We start from the raw sequence: 22,825 nt of genomic DNA on the forward strand, positions 1-22,825 counted from the left end.
CTCTCTCACAGACTACTCCCCCTTCACACACACTGCTCCCCCTCCTCACAGACTGCTCCCCCTCCTCACAGACTGATTCTCCTCTGCCCAGACTGCTTCTCCTCCACACATACTGCTCCCCCTCCAAATAGACTGGTCCCCCTTCCACACAAACTGCTCCTCCTTCACACAGACTACTCCCCTTTCACACAGACTACTCTCCCTCCACACAGACTGCTCCCCTTCCACACAGACTGCTCCACCTTCACACAGACTGCTTCCCCCTCCATACATGGTGCTTCCCCTCCGCCCCCAGACTACTCTCCTTCCACACAGATGCTCCCCCTTCGCACAGACTGCTCCTCCTCCACACAGACTGCTCCTCCTCCACACAGACTGCTCCCCTCCACACAGACTGCTCCCCCGCAACACAGACTGCTCCCTCAATACAGACTGCCCCCCTTCCACTCAGACTGCTCTCCCTTCCACACAAGCTGCTCCCCTTCTCACATACTACTCCCCCTCCACATGGACTGCTTCCCATTTAAACAGACTGCTCCCCTCTATACAGTGTTCCCCCTCCTCACAGACTGCTCCCTTGCTCCCTCTCCTCACAGACTGATTCTCCTCTGCCCAGACTGCTTCTCCTCCACACATACTGCTCCCCCTCCAAATAGACTGGTCCCCCTTCCACGCAAACTGCTCCTCCTTCACACAGACTACTCCCCTTTCACACAGACTACTCTCCCTCCACACAGACTGCTCCCCTTCACACAGACTGCTCCTCCTCCACACAGACTGCTCCCCTCCACACAGACTGCTCCCTCAATACAGACTGCCCCCCTTCCACTCAGACTGCTCTCCCTTCCACACAAGCTGCTCCCCCTTCTCACATACTACTCCCCCTCCACATGGACTGCTTCCCATTTAAACAGACTGCTCCCCTCTATACAGTGTTCCTCCTCCTCACAGACTGCTTCTCCTCCGCCCAGTCTGCTCCCCCTCCAAACAGACTGCTCCCTCAACACAGACTGCTCCCCTGCAAACAGACTGCTCCTCCTTCTCAAAATTACTCCCCCTCCACACAGACTGCTCCCCCTTTCACACAGATTTCTCCCCATTCACACAGACTGCTCCCCTCCACACAAAGTGCTCCCCCTCCGCCCAGACTACTCCTTCTCCACACACACTGCTCCCCCTCCACACAGACTGCTCCCCTGCACACAGAATGCTCCCCTGCACACAGACTGCTCCTTCTCCACACAGACTGCTCCCCCCACACAGACTGCTCCCCCTCAACACAGACTGCTCCCCCTCCTCACAGACTGCTCACTCAACACAGATTGCTCCCCTGCACACAGACTGCTCCTTCTCCACACAGACTGCTCCCCCTCAACACAGACTGCTCCCCTTCACACACACTGCTCTCCCTCAACACAGACTGCTCCCCTCCACACAGACTGCTCCCCCTCAACACAGACTTATCCCCCTCAACACAAACTGCTCCCCCTCAACACAGACTGCTCCCCCTCCAAACAGACTGCTCCCCCTTAACACAGACTGCTCCCCCTCAACACAAACTGCTCCCCCTCAACACAAACTGCTCCCCCTCCAAAAAGACTGCTCCCCTCCACACAGACTGCTCCCCCTCAACACAGACTGCTCCCCCTCAACACAAACTGCTCCCCCTCAACACAAACTGCTCCCCCTCAACACAGACTGCTCCCCCTCCAAACAGACTGCCCCCCTCCGCATAGACTGCTCCCCTGCACGCTGACTGCTCTCCTGCACACAGAATGATCCCCTGCACACAGACTGATCCCCTTCCACACAGACTGCTCCCCTCCACATAGACTGCTCACCCTCCACACAGACTGTTCCTTCTTTACATAGACTGCTCCCCCCTCAACACAGACTGCTACCTTCACACAGACTGCTCTCCCTTCACACAGACTGCTCCTCCTCCACACTGACTGCTCTCCTCCACACAGACTGCTGCCCTTCCACACAGACTGATCCTCCTCCACACAGTCTGTTCCTCCTCCACACAGACTGCTCACTCTCCACACAGACTGTTCCTCCTCCACACAGTCTGATCCTCCTCCACACAGACTGCTCACTCTCCACACAGACTGTTCCCCTGCACACAGTGTGCTTCTCCTCGGCTCAGACTGCTCCTCCTCCACACAGTCTGCTCCCCCTCCACACAGACTGCTCCTCCTCCACACAGTCCACTCCTCCTCCACACAGACTGTTCCCCCTTTAAACAGACTCCTCCCCCTCTGGACAACCCATAGCTGAACTTCTGTTTCTGACACAAATTCATGGCATTTCCCTGTAGCCAACACTAGGGGGGGGGGGGTTCAGTGCATAGAAATGTTTACAGCTATCCTTGATTTCAATGGTAACTGTATAAATCCCTACGCACTGCGCTCACTCTAGTGGTGGCTGCAGGCAAACAATTTCAATTAACTAAGCAGGAACAATCTACAAGGTAGTATGCCTGATTTAAAAGGGTTCATCCTTCTGGCAGATGCTCTTTAAACCCTAGAAAGGGCCAGGACATTCAAGGACCCTCCAAGTCATTAAGGTTAAAGGACCAGGATTCCTCATATTGAACTCTAGGCAGAAGGTCTGGGCTAATAGAGAGGTGAATGTACTCAAAATCTTAAAGTGCACCCTATTTTTCAAGAGTATTTATTCATTTTCGGAGAACCCGCCAGTGACCATTCAAGGGCAATTTGCACCTCACACTTTCAATGTACCCATGTTTTTGCACCTGCTCCATCTCCAGGGCCGATGAGTGGCCCCTTCATCCACTGGGCCCCTGTATTTATTTTCATGCAATCTTTGAAAATAACCAACAATAAAAAATTGCAAATCTAAAAACAACCACTAGATGGCAGACAACAGCTGAAAATAAGTCAATGTAAAGTATGAAACTACATATCACATCCAATGGAGCAGACACCCAGACCTGTGAATTCCAAAGCATACAGAGATCTAATGCACCTAGAATGGCGTCGTACGAAATGTGCGCCTGAGGCCCATACTCCCTCATGGGTACAAACAGTGTCCTCACTGTAGGCAAGCCCACAGAGGATAATTACAAACGCTATATTTGTAAAACTATACTCAAAACCTGAAAATTCAGATTTGAGACAGCGCCATTCTTTTCTGTAGGCTGTATCTGGTATTGCACCCTATGCTTGTTTATTAAGGTATTGCATTATAGACATGTATTACTGCAATCACTCCCGGTGAATATCATCTTTTTTCTGTTCTTACACCTGTATTAGAAACTTTCTCATGATTAAATTTCCTGATATACTAAATCAGCTCAGAAGGCAAAACTTTCTCTTTAAGTCATGGTCATAGAGGTCAAGTAGCTGAGATCTATGCTGCTGTCTGGATAATTATTTACCACCATAATACTGTATACCAGGAGCCGAATACTAAAGCAGAATACAAATTTTATTACGTGAACTCCCCCTAGTGGTGGCTGCAGGCAGGCAGAATTTGATCATGAGATAAGGAGATTTGTATAGAAAAAGATATAAAAAATTAATCAGAAAATAATTATGCACCTATTTAAATGGTCATATTATTGTGGGCCCTATAATTGGCTGTAAGTGAGAAGACTGACTTATTCATGCACTGTAAAGTGGATTTATATGTGATGTATGGTGGGATTAGTTATATACACAGTATGTCATTGGTGTTTATATTCACTGTATAGTGGCACTATTTATGTATACAGTATGGCAATGATACGCACTGTATGGTGGTATTATATGTACAATATGACAATGCTATTTATATGCACTGTATAGAAAATTTATGTATAACATATGGTGGTATTATTTACATGTACCCTATGGCAGTGTTATTTATATGCACAGAATAATGCTGTGATGACTAATCTCCGGCACTCCAGCTGTGGGAAAACTACAACTCCCAAGATGCACACTTGCTTGGCTGTTCTCAGAACTCCATAGAAGTGAATGGAGCATGCTGGGAGTCGTAGTTTCACCACAGTTGGAGTGCCGGAGGTTAGCCATCACTGGTATAGTGGATTCATGTATAACATATGATGGTATAATTTATATGTGCAGTATGGCAGTGATATTTATATGCGCTTTATGGTGGTATTATTTACAGTGCCTTGCAAAAGTATTCACCCCCTTTGACTTTTTCATATTTTGTTCCATTACAGCCTTAAATTCAATGTTTTTGTTAATCTGACTTTAATGTGATGGATCAGAACACAATAGTCTGTTAGTGAAATGAGAAAAATATATAAATAAAACTATTGTTTAGAAATAGAAAACAGAAAATTGGCCTGTGCGTATGTATTCACCCCTTTGTTAGGAAGCCCATAAAAAGCTCTGGTGCAACCAATTACCTTCGGAAGTCACATAATTAGTGAAATGATGTCACCTGTGTGCAATCTAAGTGTCACATGATCTGTCATTACATATACACACCAGAGGCTGCAACTCCTAAGCAAGAGGCATCACTGACCAAACACTGCCATGAAGACCAAGGAACTCTCCAAACAAGTAAGGGACAATGTTGTTGAGAAGTACAAGTCAGGGTGAGGTTATAAAAAAATATCCAAATCTTTGATGATCCCCAGGAGCACCATCAAATCTATCATAACCAAATGGAAAGAACATGGCACAACAGCAAACCCATCAAAACTCACGGACCGGGCAAGGAGGGCATTAATCAGAGAGGCAGCACAGAGACCTAAGGTAACCCTGGAGGAGCTGCAGAGTTCCACAGCAGAGACTGGAGGATCTTTACATAGCAGGAGCGGACACAGACAGCAGAGGGCCCCTGTGCAAAGAATGTGCATGGCCCCCCCCCAAGCCAAATTCTCAACATAACCTATTCTGTCCTAACATTACTTATAGCAATACAAAACATACAGGGTAAGGCAACCTTCACACCTGCGGCACTACGCTCCGGCCACCTGATCTGGCAGAGAATGCAAGGAGTTGGCCAGACACAAACTCAGGCATGCAGCGGTTTGTGTCCCGCTGATTCTCTGCATTTTTGCCAGATTGTGGCCGATCTCTGCCAGACCCCATTATAGTTAATGTGGCCGGCGGACATTCTGTCTGCATCAAGCAGTGCTGGATCCAGTGAATTCCAGCAGGCTGTTCTCTGCTGGAAGAACCTGCCAGAATCACTAACTCAGATGTGAAAGTAGCCTAATACAGGTCCACATACCTCTTCTATCCAGTGACGTCTCCTTTGATGTAGATGTTCTCTGTCCTCATCTTCTCCTTTCAGACCACACCGCCATGATGATTCCTTTCAGTCATCAATTCCAGGGCCTGACTGGGGATAAAAACCAGCCCTGGAAAAAGTTGCATACCAGCTCCGGAGCATTGCGGCATTATTTACTTGTTTAAAAAAGGGGAAAGCATTCATTTTAACCACTTAATGACCACAGGTTTATGAGTTATAAATCTTCAATGGACCATGCTGGTATAACCTTGGCATCTCCTGTATATAATTATATATGTACAGCTGGTATAAGTTATACATCTTCTTTTATATAGTGATATGGACTATGCTGGTATAACCTGGGAATCTCTGCAGTGTCCCACTACGGGATTGTGGGCACCGCAAACTTGTTTTATTGTGTTTTATTGTCATATATTATGCCTCTATGCTGTAATTCATCTCATGTCATATTCTGCCATGTCACAATGTGATTCTACATGTAAGATCCTTTACACGGGCTTAGTTAGAGTGCACTACACTAGTTTCTCCGCAGTGTTACAGTGTATATATAGCTTAGCTCAGGCCCAAGTTAGTGAGTCTTTTCCTGAAGTCTAGTCAGAGAGCAGCCCAGTGGCGGATCCAGAGCCTGGTCTCGGGAGGGGCACTTCCAGATTATTTTCTGTCCGCCGCCAGATGGTGTTTATAGAACAGACTAAACAGTGTAGAGGTATACTGTATATTGTGTGGCACAGTGTAGCGGTATACTGTATATTGTGTGGCACAGTGTAGAGGTATACTGTATATTGTGTGGCACAGTGTAGAGGTATACTGTATATTGTGTGGCACAGTGTAGCGGTATACTGTATATTGTGTGGCACAGTGTAGAGGTATACTGTATATTGTGGGGCACAGTGTAGAGGTATACTGTATATTGTGGGGCACAGTGTAGAGGTATACTGTATATTGTGGGGCACAGTGTAGAGGTATACTGTATATTGTGTGGCACAGTGTAGAGGTATGCTGTATATTATGTGGCACAGTGTAGCGGTATACTGTATATTGTGTGGCACAGTGTAGAGGTATACTGTATATTGTGTGGCACAGTGTAGAGATATACTGTATATTGTGTGGCACAGTGTAGAGGTATACTGTATATTGTGGGGCACAGTGTAGAGGTATACTGTATATTGTGGGGCACAGTGTAGAGGTATACTGTATATTGTGGGGCACAGTGTAGAGGTATACTGTATATTGTGTGGCACAGTGTAGAGGTATGCTGTATATTATGTGGCACAGTGTAGCGGTATACTGTATATTGTGTGGCACAGTGTAGAGGTATACTGTATATTGTGTGGCACAGTGTAGAGGTATACTGTATATTGTGTGGCACAGTGTAGAGGTATACTGTATATTGTGGGGCACAGTGTAGAGGTATACTGTATATTGTGTGGCACAGTGTAGAGGTATACTGTACATTGTGTGGCACAGTGTAGAGGTATACTGTATATTGTGTGGCACAGTGTAGATGTATACTGTACATTGTGGGGCACAGTGTAGAGGTATACTGTATATTATGTGGCACAGTGTAGCGGTATACTGTATATTGTGTGGCACAGTGTAGAGGTATACTGTACATTGTGGGGCACAGTGTAGAGGTATACTGTATATTGTGGGGCACAGTGTAGAGGTATACTGTATATTGTGTGGCACAGTGTAGAGGTATACTGTACATTGTGGGGCACAGTGTAGAGGTATACTGTATATTGTGGGGCACAGTGTAGAGGTATACTGTATATTGTGTGGCACAGTGTAGAGGTATACTGTATATTGTGTGGCACAGTGTAGAGGTATACTGTATATTGTGTGGCACAGTGTAGCGGTATACTGTATATTGTGGGGCACAGTGTAGAGGTATACTGTATATTGTGAGGCACAGTGTAGATGTATACTGTATATTGTGTGGCACAGTGTAGAGGTATACTGTATATTGTGGGGCACAGTGTAGCGGTATACTGTATATTGTGTGGCACAGTGTAGAGGTATACTGTATATTGTGGGGCACAGTGTAGAGGTATACTGTATATTGTGGGGCACAGTGTAGAGGTATACTGTATATTGTGTGGCAAACTGTAGGGGTATACTGTATATTGTGGGGCACAGTGTAGAGGTATACTGTACATTGTGAGGCACAGTGTAGAGGTATACTGTATATTGTGTGGCACAGTGAAGAGGTATACTGTATATTGTGTGGTCACATTGTAGCGGTATACTGTATATTGTGTGGCACAGTGTAGCAGTATACTGTGGGGCACAGTGTAGCGGTATACTGTATATTGTGTGGCACAGTGGATGCTATATGTGTATAACATAAACATATTTCACATGAAAACTTACAATTACTTGGCTTGGCCCTTGGGGATCTCGAACGCCACTTCCACACTTTGGCCGGGAGCTCGGCGGAGCTGATGTTGTGTTTTATCCTAATGAGAAAGATTTCATAATAAGGATTTGGAGAAGGGGCAGAGGGATAGCAGAGCAGAGAGAAGCTGGTGCTGCTACTAGGGGGGTCATACCATGGGGGAGTAATAAAGCCCACCATAATGCCCCCCAGTAGAAATAATTCTTCTTGTAATGTGACAGTGCAAAAAATACCCCCTTGTAATGCCCCCAGGTGAGCTAATGTCCCCATAGTGCCCCCATAATGTGCCAGTATAAAATACCCCTATATAGTGCCCCCAGTAAATGCCCCCATAGTGCTCCACACCCTCCTTCCTCCTAGTGCCCTCCATAATGTACCAGTATAAAATGCTCCAGGAGATGCCCTCAGTGTCCCCCATAATTTGCAAGTATAAAATACCCCTTCTTAGTGCACCCCGTAGATGACCCCATAGTACTCCTCTCCCCCCTTCCCCATAGTACCCACCATAATGTGTCCCAGTATAAAATTGTACTGTACAGAGCCCCCATATTAAATACCCCTTCTTTGTGGCCTCAGTAGATGCCCCTATAGTGCCCACAATCATGTGCCAGTATTAATAACAGCCCCCCCATGTGCCAGTATTAACAGCCCCCCATGTGCCAGTATTAATGACAGCCCCCCGTGCCAGTATTAATAACAGCCCCCCGTGACAGTATTAATAACAGCCCCCCCGTGCCAGTATTAATAACAGCCCCCCCTGTGCCATTAATAACAGCCCCCCCGTGCCAGTAATAACAGCCCCCCCGTGCCAGTAATAACAGCCCCCCTGTGCCAGTAATAACAGCCCCCCTGTGGCAGTAATAACAGCCCCTCTGTGCCAGTAATAACAGCCCCCCCTGTGCCAGTAATAACAGCCCCCCTGTGCCAGTAATAACAGCCCCCCTGTGCCAGTAAAAGTATTGTATATATAAAAAAAAAAAAAAAAACACATACTTACCTCCATGTCAGCGATGCGATGCAGGCCTCTTCCGGCCTGTGTCCCGCGCTGTATGGCTCAGGCGGCGCGATGACGTCATCGCGCCGCCTGCGCCGGCCTCTGATAGGCTGCCGGTCTCGTGCCTGCAGCCTATCAGAGGAAGGGAAAGGGACACTCCTCTCCATCCCCTGCCTCAGCACAGCCATCTGTATCGCTGTCCTAAGGACGGCGATACAGATGACTATGGAGATGAGCGCTTCCACAATGGAAGCGTTCATCTCCCTGTGCCCCGCCACCGCCAGCTTGGGGGGGGGGCAATTGCCCCTTTGCCCCCCCCCTGGATCTCCCACTGGAGCAGCCATGAAGTAGCTTCCTGCTGGAGGGAGGCCTCCTGCCTCTCTGCTCTCTCCCTGTTGGCTCCACAGTCCAGGGTTAAAGCCTCCAAGATTCCGCCCAGAGGTGAGAAGTCCACTTCTACAGCTCACTCTTCTGGGGTGACCAGTATCCAGCTACTAAAGCAAGTATTCAAGGGGATTTTGATATTGTCTTAAAGTCAAAGGATAGCACACGGCCATGCTTAAGGGCTTCCGAGGCACCTTTGCAAGCAGGTGTAGGACACAGCTTCCACAACTCCAGTTTAAACCCTGAGGACAGATAGGCCATCTGTCAGAAAACACTGGAAAATAGAGGTTCAATGACTCTGAAAACCACCTTCAAGTCAGGTTAGAATCAGGCGAGAGTTTTTACCAGCCAAAGACTTTAAAGGGGTATTCCCATCTTGCTACTTCATCCTCACCTGCTGCCAGCTAGCTGTTCACTTCCTGGTTTCCTGCAGCGAAGGCTGGGTGGGGCTTAGGCAGTTTGAGTGAAGGCCGGCCACACCTCTTATTACATCATACTGAGAACTCAGTCCTGCTTGCTAGTTCATGTGAAAAGTATGAGTCATCAGTCTGGCAGCCTGCAGTGTGTGTGAGGCCCCTCCCCCTGCTGGGGGAATTAGAGAGCCATGTGAAATGAGCTCCGTGTACAGTAACACGTGGCTGTTCAGCACAGTTTTACACACAAAATCTCTGTCTGATCTTTTACAAACCCATTCTGTGCATCAAAAACTATAATTCCATATTATACATTAGCTCAAAAGCTTGACCAACCCCCACCCACCAGCACTGATGCAGATTTGTTTCCATTACAGCTTTACTCCAGTTGTGTATAAACCTTACACTATGTATCTTTATAGATGCATATACAGCTCAGCTACATGTGTCTTCTCCAGTCCCCTAACATCACTTTGGCTGAATGGCTTCCTATACAGCCCTGCTACATCTTTATTCTACTCCCCCACTAGCACTGTGTCTGAAAAGCTTCATATACAGCTCTGCTACATCTGTATTTATCTCTTCAACCAGCACTGTGTCAGAACAGCCGAATATACAGCTCTGCTACATCTGTCTATTCCCTTTCCCATTAGAACTGTGTCTGAACAGCAGCATATTCAGCTCTGCTACATCATTTTCTTTCTTCCACCAGCATTGATGCTGACCCGCCACATATACAGCTCTGCTACATCTGTTTCTCTCTTCCACCAGCATTGATGCTGACCCGCCACATATACAGCTCTGCTACATCTGTCTATTCCCTTACCCATTAGAACTATGGCTGAACAGCAGCATATTTAGCTCTGCTACATCCATCAGCCCCCTATATGCCTCCATCAGCCCCCCATTTGCCTCCAACAGCCCCCCATATGCCTCCATCAGCCCCCAAGTGCCTCCATCAGCCCCCATGTGCCTCCATCAGCCCCCATGTGCCTCCATCAGCCCCCATATGCCTCCATCAGCCCCCCAAGTACCTCCATCAGCCCAAGTGCCTCCATCAGCCCCCCATGTGCCTCCAACAGCCCCCATGTGCCTCCATCAGCCCCCAAGTGCCTCCATCAGCCCAAGTGCCTCCATCAGCCCCCATGTGCCTCCAACAGCCCCACATATGCCTCCATCAGCCCCCCATATGCCTCCATAAGCCCCCCATATGCCTCCAACAGCCCCAAGTGCCTTCAACAGCCACAATGTGCCTCCAACAGCCCCCCATATGCCTCAATCAGCCCCCATGTGCCTCCAACAGCCCCCCATATGCCTCCATGAGCCCCCAAGTGCCTCCAACAGCCCCCCATATGCCTCCATCAGCCCCCATGTGCCTCCAACAGCCCCCCATATGCCTCCATGAGCCCCCAAGTGCCTCCAACAGCCCCCCATATGCCTCCATCAGCCCCCATGTGCCTCCATCAGCCCCCCATGTGCCTCCAACAGCCCCCATATGCCTCCATCAGCCCCCATATGTCTACAAAAGGCCCCCAAGTGCCTCCATCAGCCCCCCAAGTGCCTCCATCAGCCCCTCATATGCCTCCATCAGCCCCCTATATGCCTCCAACAACCCCCAAGTGCCTCTATCAGCCCCCATGTGCCTCCAACAGCCCCTATATGCCTCCATCAGACCCCATGTGCCTCCAACGTCCCCCCATATGCCTCCATAAGCCCCATATGCCTCCATCAGCCCCCCATATGCCTCCATCAGCCCCCAAGTGCCTCCATCAGCCCAAGTGCCTCCATCAGCCCCCATGTACCTCAAACAGCCCCCCATATGCCTCCATCAGCCCCCATGTGCCTCCATAAGCCCCCATGTGCCTCCAACAGCCCCCATATGCCTCCATCAGCCCCCCATATGCCTCTATCAGCCCCCATATGCCTCCAACAGCCCCCCATATGCCTCCATCAGCCCCCCATATGCCTCCATCAGCCCCAATATGCCTCCAACAGCCCCCATATGCCTACATCAGCCCCCATATGCCTCCATATGCCCCCAAGTGCCTCCATCAGCCCCCCAAGTGCCTTCATCAGCCCCCCAAGTGCCTTCATCAGCCCCTAATCATTGGTGGAATTGGTGGTGCATGTAAAAATAATACTCACCCCTTATGAAGTAGTCTCCCGGTCCTCCGCTGGCTCTCCAACGCTGTCCGGACTCGTCTCTTGCTCCCACAAACTGTTTGGGCGCCCGCGCATGCGCTAGACTATCTTCCTTTGTGCTGCATTGGAGCTGCACATGCGCGGCTCTATTTTAGACGTGGCTCGAAGGAAAATGTATCAGCGCATGCACGCTCCCTGTAAGAATGAGAGGCCGGCCACTGGATCATCAGGGTAAGCTCTGCGCAAGCGCGGCCCATGGATGCGGCCGGCGAGCAGTGGCCGTATCCATGGGCAGCGAATATCAACAATCGATTTGAATTATTCGGTTTTACAGAGAACAATAGGATTTTTTAAAGGCTATATATTTACAAAAACGTTCACTGGGGGATATATAATTTAATCAAATAGGATCAAGAAGATGGGAATACCCCTTTAAGTACTTCAAAGCCTAGTCTTAAGCAGTAGCTTTCTTACATATATATATAGGACTTCTGAGGACTTACAGTTCCCTACCCCTGTATGCATGAGACTGTATTTTATACTGGGATGTACCAAAGACTGTTTTTATAAATTGGATGTAATGTTACTGGGAGCAACGTTCAGTAAAAGTTATAATTTGGATTGCACCATCCTTGTCTTAGTCTTCAGTTCCTCAATTAACACTACAGTAAATGGTTGTACACCAACAAAAGGTACTGGCGTCACGACTACAAGGGACCTTGCCATAGGCACATCAATACAGACCATCAAGGGCACCTCGGACCACCATCTGGCCTGTGTCCCTTACACCAGAGTGTGCCCCAGAGAATTCTTGTGCCGTTCTCCTCATCACTTGTGCGAACCTGCCCAGGGACGACGTAACCGTGAGTAACCAGAACTCGGCCCACCTAATGCTCACACCGTGACCTCACACATACCGCATCTCCTGTATATAATTATATATGTACAGCTGGTATAAAATATACATCTTCTTGCATACAGTGTATAACTTATACCAGCTGTACATATATCATTATATACAGGAGGTACCCAGGTTATACCAGCATGCTCCATTAAAGATTTATAATTTATACCAGCTGTTAGCTGTACATTTAGATTGATATCCAGATGATGCCTAGGTTATTCCAACTTAGTGCATATTTAGTTTATACTCAGATATATAGTATTCCTGTAAGTACCTGGGGCAGTGGGATCTGTGCTAACCTTGCTGGCTCTTCAAGCACTGGACGGCCTGAACCAGCAGCGTGGAATCGTGGATGGCAGGCAGTGCCAGTGAGCATTGAACAGAATGGCACCCGTGCTCTGCAGCCGCTCCCGCCTGAACTAAAGGTACGCGCCGTCGGATGTGCCACTCACGCAACACTGTGCGGTCGTGTGCTGCCCCGACCTGCTCTCTGTGATCAGCACAGCTGGCCCTGCGGCAGTCAGCTAGTAGCTACACCGGCCAAGGAGCCTCCTCGCTGTCTGCGCGGCCGGCCGTGTGGCAGTCAGCTAGACGCCACCGGCCAAGGAGCAGGGACGTGCACAGACATTTTGAAGGGCAGGGGCTTAAGTAAAAAAAAAAAAAGGGCACTTGTCATAATTTCTTCAAAAAATGTTTGCACCACGAAGCTTACTTTTCTCGAAGTCCTACCTTGTTCTCCATTCATTTTTTGAAACTGTAATTGTAAACACGACAGAATCCACAAATATAACTTTTTTGGTTTCACCGTAATGAGTGATGTCATTACAAGACTCTACAGACTCTAATATGCAAAGAGACAAAGCACTACAACCCCCAGTATGCAAAGGGACAACGCACTACAACTATTGTTCCTTTGCAAGTTTTGTTCCTGGACTTTAAATTATATACAATATATTACCAGGGCGGGCACTGAGGGCAGACAGGCACTAAAGGAACGTAGGCAGTAGATGGAGTCACACAGGCGCTTGCTCCCCTACATTAATCCCACTGGGGGGGTCATGTGACGTAGAAGACGTGTGTCACGCACGTCCGCTACCCAGGCAGCCCCTGCACTAGCCTTAAAGGACCCTGTCACCCTGACCTTGCACTGGTGAGTGGGCGGACTGGTGAATAAATTGTATCGGTGAATAAATTGCGCTGCCGCCGGCGTGATGGGGGGAGGGGCACGTGCGGACTCGCGACGCGCTTGTAGTGGGTCGGCTTGGGCAGGGCCGTCTTTAATATTGATTGGACCCTGGGCGAGAATTTACTTGGACCCCCTGGATCCCACCTTTCCACACCCTAGCATGCAATTACGCCCTCCACCACTATATATAATATAGCTTACAGTGAATGACTGTAAATACTCACAGTTCTGAAGACTCCAGCGGCTCAGGATCAGTGCTCTGGGCAGCTGGGCTCAGGCTGGAAGTGGGCACCGCTCTGCAGGAAGGAGACCGGGGCTCGGCTCACCCTAGTGTTACATTGCATCCAGCACTCCACAGTATGCAGTATAGCACCCTATAGTATACAGCACCCCACAGTATGCAGTATAGCACCCTATAGTATACAACCCCCCCACAGTATGCAGTATAGCACCCTATAGTATACAGCACCCCACAGTATGCAGTATAGCACCCCATAGTATACAGCACCCCACAGTATGCAATACATTGTATAACACCCCACAGTATACAGTAGAGCAGTACAGCACCCCGCAATATACAGCACCCCACAATATACATTAGAGCAGTATAGCACTCCACAATATACAGTAGAGCAGTATAGCACCCAGTATACAGCACCCCACAGTATACAGTAGAGCAGTATAGCACCCCACACTATACAGCACCCCACAGTATACAGTAGAGCAGTATAGCACCCGGTATACAGCACCCCACAGTATACAGTAGAGCAGTATAGCACCCGGTATACAGCACCCCACAGTATACAGTAGAGCAGTATAGCACCCAGCATACAGCATCCCACAATATACAGCACCCCACAGTATACAGTGGAGCAGTATAACACCACACAGTATACAGGACCCCACAGTATACAGCACCCCAGTATATAATCTCATACAGCAGCCCCCCAGTATATAATCTCCGACAGCAGCCAGCCAATATATAATATCTTACAGCAGCCCCCCAATATATAATCTCATACAGCAGCCCCCCCAGTATATAATCCCATACAGCGCCCCCCCTGGCCCCAGTATATAATCTCATACAGCAGCCCCCCCAGTATATAATCCCACACAGCCTCCCCCAGTATATAATCTCCTACAGCAGCCCCCCAGTATATAATCCCACACAGCCTTCCCCAGTATATAATCTCTTAAAGCAGCCCCCCCAGTATATAATCCCACACAGCAGCCCCCCCCGGCCCCAGTATATAATCTCATACAGCAGCCCCCTCAGTATATAATCCCACACAGCAGCCTCCCCCAGTATATAATCCCACATAGCCTCCCCCAGTATATAATCCCACATAGCAGCCCCCCCAGTATATAATCCCACACAGCAGACCCCCTGTATATAATCCCACACAGCAGCCTCCCAGTATATAATCCTACACAACCTCCCCCAGCATACAATCCTCAGACCCTCCCCAGTAGTCACATCCACCTCTCCAGCGCTGACAGACTCTCTCTCCTCTACAGACGCTGCTGAGCCGCCATCCCTGATCTTCCTACTCTGCAGACAGTCGGCCTGTGATAGCAGAGCTCTGCCGACCCACGCAGGGCCGTCTTTAACCCTTTCATGACCAAGGGTCATTGATGCCCTAGTGTCCAGGTCAAAACTTATAAATCTGACATGCGTCACTTTATGTGGTAATAGCTTTGGAACACTTTTACTTATCCAAGCCATTCTGAGATTGTTTTCTCGTGACACATTGTACTTCATGATAGTCATATATTTGAGTCAATATATTTCACCTTTATTTCTGAAAAAATCCAAAATGTACCCAAAATATTGAAAAATTCACAATTTTCCAAATGTCTATTTCTCTGCTTCTAAAACAGAAAGTCATACCTAATAAAATATTTATTACTTAACATTCCCCATATGTCTACTTTATGTTGGCATCATTTTGGAAATGTAATTTTATTTTTTTAGGATGTTAGAAGGCTTAGAATTTTAGAAGCAATTCTTAAAATTGTTAAGAAAATTTCCAAAACCCACTTTTTAAGGACCAGTTCAGGTCTGAAGTCACTTTGTGGGGCCTACATAGTGGATACCCCCATAAATGACCCCATTGTAGAAACTACACCCCTCAAGTTACTCAAAACTGATTTTACAAACTTTGTTAACCCATTAGGTGTTCCACAAGAATTAAAGGAAAATGGAGATGAAATTTCTAAATTTCACTTTTTTGGCAGATTTTCCATTTTATTAATTTTTTTTCTTTAACACATTGAGGGTTAACAGCCAAACAAAACTCAATATTTATTACCCTGATTCCGCGGTTTACAGAAACACCCCACATGTGGTCGTAAACTGCTGTACGGGCACACGACAGGGTGCAGAAGGGAGAGTCATAGCTTTTTTATTTTTTGGGCGATTGTCTTAAATAGGGTATCATTTTTTGCGGGATGAGGTGACGGTTTGATTGGTACTATTTCTGGGGTCATAAGCCTTTTTGATTGCTTGCTGTTGCACTTTTTGTGATGTAAGGTGACAAAAATAGCTTTTATGGCACTGTTTTTTTTTTCTATGGTATTTATCGGACGGGGTCTATCATGGGATATATTTATAGAGACGGTTGTTACGGACGCGGTGACTCCTAATATGTGTATTTTATTTTTTCATTTTTTTTATAGGAAAAGGCAATTTTTTTTTAAATTTACATTTTTATTTATTTTTTTAATTTAAATTTTTATTATTTTCACTTTCTTTTTTTATCAAGTCCCTCTTGGATCATGAAGATCCAGTGGGGCTGATGGCTGTACTATACTTTGCAATGCTCTTGCATTGCAAAGTATAATACTATTAGATGCCCTGTAATGCCCTGTAGATGGCAACAGCGGACGCTTTTGCAAAGTGTCCGGTTGCCATGGCAACCATCGGGTGCTGCCATCACAGCGCTGCAGCCCCGATGGTTGAGAGAGGGAGCTCCCTCCCTCTATTAACCCCATGGATGCCGCAACCGCGGCATCTATGGGGTTACAGGAGAGTGTCAGCATAGAGCTGACACTCTCTGCTGATGGCGGCGGCTCAGGAATGGAGCCGCCGCCATCACATACAGCAGGGGGACCGGGGGCAGCACTGGAAAGGGGGGGTGGGGGGTACGGCCGCCAACATTGAGGGAGGCTGGGGCAGGAGGGGCAGGTGAGAATGCATGGGACGGGGAGGGGGCGGACCGCATCAGGGCAGCTGCCTCTAGTAGATGAGCGCAGGAGCAGATGAGCTGCAGGCGGGGCTTGGAGGGGGGCTTGGAGGGGCACAAATCGGGGGCACAGATCGGGGGGGGGGGGTATTACGAGGACACTACCTGATTTCAGGCTCTGATCTGCAGAGCGCAGATCAGAGCCTGAAACCAGCATTTTTTCACTGCCGCGATCCGATTGGTTAGTCTGCACAGACTAACCAATCGGATCGATTGTCGGCAAGGGGCCACTCTGATTGGTCCCTTGCCGGCATTACTGCACTGTATGCTGTCCGTGACAGCAGCAGGGCAGGGGCAGAAGCTTTAATCCAAGCGCTTTGCAGCACTTGGATTAAAGAGCTGGTTTGACGTTTATAGACGTGATAGCTGCACGGGGCATGTGCAAATATCACGTATATAAACGGATTGCAGTCGGGAAGGGGTTAACAAGGGGCAGCCGCCCCGGGCCCAGTTGCTCCTGGGGGGCCCAAGGCAGCTGCCTCTTGAGCCCTGCTAGCCACTACCCCGGGTGTCAGGCTCTCAGCTACACAGGGGGTGCTGCAATGCCATGCCTGCCGGCACTTCAGGCAGCATACTGTGAGAGCTGTGATTCTCTAGGACCTTAACCTAGCAATATTACTGGTCACATGGCTATGAGATCATCAAGGTCCTTTCTCTCTACCAGGAGTGTTGCTGTAGAAGTTTTCCTTAACTGTGGAGCTTTTTTTGTGAAGATTACATCAGAAAAAGGTGACGGGGCTGTTATGCTAATATACTGTAAACTACTGTATAGTGGGGTGCTGTATAGTGTGGGGGCCTGTATACTGTGGGGGGCTGTATACTGTGGGGGCCTGTATACTGTGGGGGGCTGTATACTGTGGGGGCCTGTATACTGTGGGGGGCTGTATACTGTGGGGGGCTGTATACTGTATACTGTGGGTTCTGTATATTGTGGAGTGCTATACTGCTGTACTGTATACTGTGGGGGGCTGTATATTGTGGGGGGCTGTATACTGTGGGTGCTGTATATTGTGGAGTGCTATACTTCTGTACTGTATAGTGTGGGGGGCTGTATAGTGTGGGCTGCTGTATCGTGTATAGTTTAGGGTGCTGTCTACGGTGAGGTGCTATACTGCTCTACTGTATACTGTGAGGTGTTGTATACTGTGGGCTGCTATACTGCTCTACTATATACTGTAGGGTGCTATACTGCATACTGTGTGGTGCTGTATACTATAGGGTGCTATTCTGCATACTGTGGGTTGCTGTATACTATAGGGTGCTATACTGCATACTGTGGGGTGCACTGTAACACTCGGGTGAGCCGAGCCCCGGTCTCCTTCCTGCAGAGCGGTGCCCACTTCCACCCTGAGCCCAGCTGCCCAGAGCACTGATCCTGAGCCGCTGGAGTCTTCAGAACTGGAAGTATTTACAGTCATTCACTGTACTCTACCAGATGTGGGGATTTTTTGTGTGTGTGTTGTGGTGGAGGGCATGATTGCCTGCTAAGGTGGGGGAAGGCGGGATCCAGGGGGCCCAAGTAAATTTTTGCCCCGGGTCCAATCAATATTAAAGACGGCCCTGGACCCACGTGACCTACCCTTCTGCAGGCTGCAGAAACACTGAGTCCTGGAAGAAAGAAAGGACCTTTGATTACCTCATAGCCATGTGACCAGTAATATCGCTATGTTACTGGTCACATGGTGATGATGTCATGTAAGGTCCTTTCTCCCACAGCTCTCACTCTCTCACAGTTCGCTCTGGAGTGCCGGTGTTCTGTCAAAATACTATACATTACCGGCACGCAGGCATGGCAGCACCCCCCTGTAGCAGACAGCCTGACACCTGGGGCAGACGGCCCCCTCCCCCGCGGCACGCCACTTCATGTAATTGAAATTGTGGGCTTGCTGTCGCTTGCGGCCGGCCGTGCAGCAGTCAGGGCTACCGGCCTAACGGGAATTTTCCCGGTATCCCAAAAATAAGTGTGCTAAGCTGATACTATGCCAGGGTGCCCCCCACAGTAACAGTGCTCCCCAAAATCCCACCAATAGAAATAATTATCTACCAGACAACACGTAGTAGTAATAGTGCCCCTACAGTAATAATGACCCCATTGTGTCCCAGAATTAATAATGCTCCCATAGTGCTCATACTAGTATTCAAGTTCCTCATAGTCCCTCAACTGTAATAAAGCCCACCATAATGCCCCCGGTAGTAATAATTCTCTTTATAATGTGTAGAAAAATGCCCCCTTATAATGTGTGCCATTACATAAAAGTGCCCTGTTGTGTGGCAGTATAAAAAATACCTCTTCTTAGTGCCCCCTGTAGAGCCAGTGTCCCCATAGTACTATCATAATGTGTGCCAATTCCCCCCTACTGTGTGCCCAAAAAACCGTCTTTGTGCCCCCAGTTGAGCCAAGGTCCCCATAGTGCCCTATAATTTGCGCCAGTATAAAATAATCCTATATCGTGCGCCTCTCCTTGTCCCCATGGTGCCTGACAATGTGCCAATATAAAATGCCCTCATAATGTGTGCCAGTATATAAGATAGGGTCACCAGTAGATGCCCCCATAGTGCTCCCCCTTCTCCATAGTGATCCCTATGTGTGCTAGCATATAAGATAGGGCCCCCATAGTGCTACTTTCCCTCCATAGTGCCCCCCATGTCTGCCAATATATAAGATAGAGCCCCAGAAGATGCCCCCATAGTACTCCTCTCCCCCTTCTCGATAGTGCACCCCCATGTGTGCCAGTATATAAGATAAGGTCCCCATAGTGCTCCTCCCCCTCCATAGTGCCCCCCATGTGTGCCAGTACATAAAATAGGGCCCCAATAGTACTCCGCCCCTCCATAGTGCCCCCCCATGTGTGTCAGTATTTAAAATAGGGCCCCCATAATGCTCCTCCTCCATAGTGCCCCCCATGTGTGCCCGTACATAAGATAGGGCCCCCAGTAGATGCTCCCATAAGTGCCAGATAGGGCCCCTAGTAAAGTGTAAATAACAAAAAAAGATAAACTCACATACTTACCTCCATGCTGCTGTCAGCGATGTGATGCAGGCCTCTTCCGGCCTGTGTCCCGCACTGTACGGCTCAGGCGGCGTGATGACGTCATTGCGCCACCTGCGCAGCCCTCTGATAAGCTACATACATTAGGCCTGCAACCTATGAGAGGACTGGGGAAGGAAGACGCCTCTCCCCTGCTCCGCCGCAGCATCCATCTGTATCGCCGTCCTAAGGACAGTGATACAGATAAATAGAGATGAGCGCTTCCACAATGGAAGCGCTCATCTCCCCCTGCTGCCGGTAAGAAGGGGCCCCCTCCTTCTCTGGGCCCCTGTGTAGCCGCACCGGCTGCACAGGCGGTATGTCCGCCCCTGGTACATAGGACGACAATAAGTCGTACGCGCCATAGAGTTGGGCTTTAGTGGCCAGAAGAAAGCCATTACTTTCAGCTAAAGACAAAAAGGCGCGTTGTGAGTTTGTGAAAATGCCTGTGGGAGACTCCCAAAATGTATGGAGGAAGGTGCTCCGGTCTGATGAGACTAAATTGAACTTTTCGGACATCAAAGAAAACGCTATGTCTGGAGCAAACCCATCACATCACATCACCCAAATAACACCATCCCCACAGTGAGACCTGGTGGTGGCAGCATCCTGCTGGGGGGACTGTGAAACTGGTCAGAGTGGAGGGAAAGATGGACGGTGCTAAATACAGGGATATTCTTCAGCAGAACCTGCACCACTCTGTGCGTGATCTGAGGCTCGGACGGAGGTTCACCTTCCAGCCGGACAATGACCCCAAACACACGGCTAAAACAACACTTGAGCGATTTAAGGGGAAACATGTAAATGTGTTGGAATGGCCGAGTCACAGCCCAGATCTCAATCCAATAGAAAATCTGTGGTCAGACTTAAAGATGGCTGTTCACAAGCGCAAACATCCGACCTGAAGGAGCTGGAGCAGTTCTGCAAGGAGGAACGGGCCAAAAATCCCAGTGGTAAGATGTGGCAACTGCTCATAGAGACTTATCCAAAGCGACTCGGAGCTGTGATTGCTGCAAAAGGCGGCTCTACAAAGTACTGACTTTAGGGGGTGAATAGTTCTGCACATTGACTTTTTCTGTTATTTTGTCCTATTTGTTGTTTGCTTCTCAATAAAAATAAAAAACACATCTTCAGAGTTGTCGGCATGTTCTGTACATTACATGATGCAAATCCTCAAACAATCCATGTTAATTCCAGGTTGTGAGGCACCAAAATACAACAAGTCAAAGGGGGGGGGGGGGGGGGGGTGAATACTTTTGCAAGGCACTGTATATGTACAGTAAGACTGTGTCATTTATGTTAACTGGTGGGATTTTTTTATGTGCATTGTATAGTTTCTTTATTTATATGTACAATATGCCAGTCTTATTTATGTGCGCTGAATTGTAGCACTATTTTTATGTTCAATATGGCAGAGTTATTTATGTATACTGTATAGTTACATTTTCCTTGTGTACTTTATGGTGCCTTTATTTACATGTACAATATGGAAGTGTTTTGATGTACATTGTATAGTGGCATTATTTATATGAACACTAAGGCAGCACACTGTATTTTGCATTACTTATATTTACAAAGTGGCAGTGTTATTCATGTGTGCTGTTTAGGTGCATTATTTATATGTATAGTATGGCATTTATACATTTATATGTATAGTTTCTTTTTATGTGCACTGTATTGTGGTATTATTTATATCCACTGTATGGCGGCACTATTAATGTGTACTATATGGTGCTATTAGTTAGATGCACAGCATGGCCTCCGCTGTAATCTAAGTCAAACAAGACTCCTCTTTATGTTCGCTGATCTGCTTGTACAGAGTGACACCTAATAGTAATCAATACCCTTCTGTAAGCAGCATATGGCGGAGCTAATCTCAGATCACCATTCCTGAATGGATATTTCTCACTCTGACCTCGTTAGAACCGTTGTTCAGCGACATTATCGACAGCTCGCGGGCTGTGCACCTCTCAGGAGCCGCGATATCTGTTCCAGACAGGACGCCTCTAGATTATATAAGGCGGTAATCGGGGAAGGCGTTCTGTGTCTTATTACATGGCAACCGCTAGTAATGGTCATACGGTTTTACTTTAATTTATCCACCATCAGGTCTGAAGTGTCACAAAAAGTTGCTAAATTCATTCAAGTATCTTATCGTAATAATTGTAACAAAAAGTGACAATTATAAATATGAAAAAAATTAATTAATTAAATACGAACTTAATACATGAGAAGAAAAATGCATCCATAGGGCAAAAAAGTCTCCTATGTTTCCCTGGAAGCATCAACTTCTCTACTCGCTCTACTACTCTCACATTGGCACTGACACGGAATAAAACACAAGCCACACCCCCTTAACTGATGCCCCACCCCTTCTGACACACCGTCTGAATCATATGGTACTCTGCGGCTTCTCTGGCGGGTTTTTATAGGGCTGTGTCTATCAGAAACCTGCAGAAAACCCGCCAACGGGCCAAAGTGTATTGCAAAATAGATACATATATATGACCCTCCGTTCTCCACCAGGGATCAGATGATGTAAATCCCTGCCCCCATGAGGACTCCTAAGAAACAGGAAGAGTCCTCTAAAAGTTCAAGGGGTTGTCTGAGATCATAAAAAGCATTCACTTGTTCCCTAGATCCAGCTCCAGCCTTGTCAATGGGGTTTGCTGGAAATTCGATTCTGTTGACTGAGCTGCAATACCAGAAACAGCCATGGACAAGGGTGGCGCTGTTTCAAGAAAAATAGTAGATCCTTCCTAAAAAGTGGGTAAAAGCCTTCATGATTTAGAAGTGTTGGCCCCTAAAAATACATTTGATAAAAATAATTGTGCCCTGTCAGGACTGAGAATCAAACTGATGCCTTAACCTTATGAAATCTGTATTAGTGCA

Source organism: Bufo bufo, chromosome 3 (assembly GCF_905171765.1).
Source record: "Bufo bufo chromosome 3, aBufBuf1.1, whole genome shotgun sequence".
Lineage (NCBI taxonomy): Eukaryota > Metazoa > Chordata > Amphibia > Anura > Bufonidae > Bufo > Bufo bufo.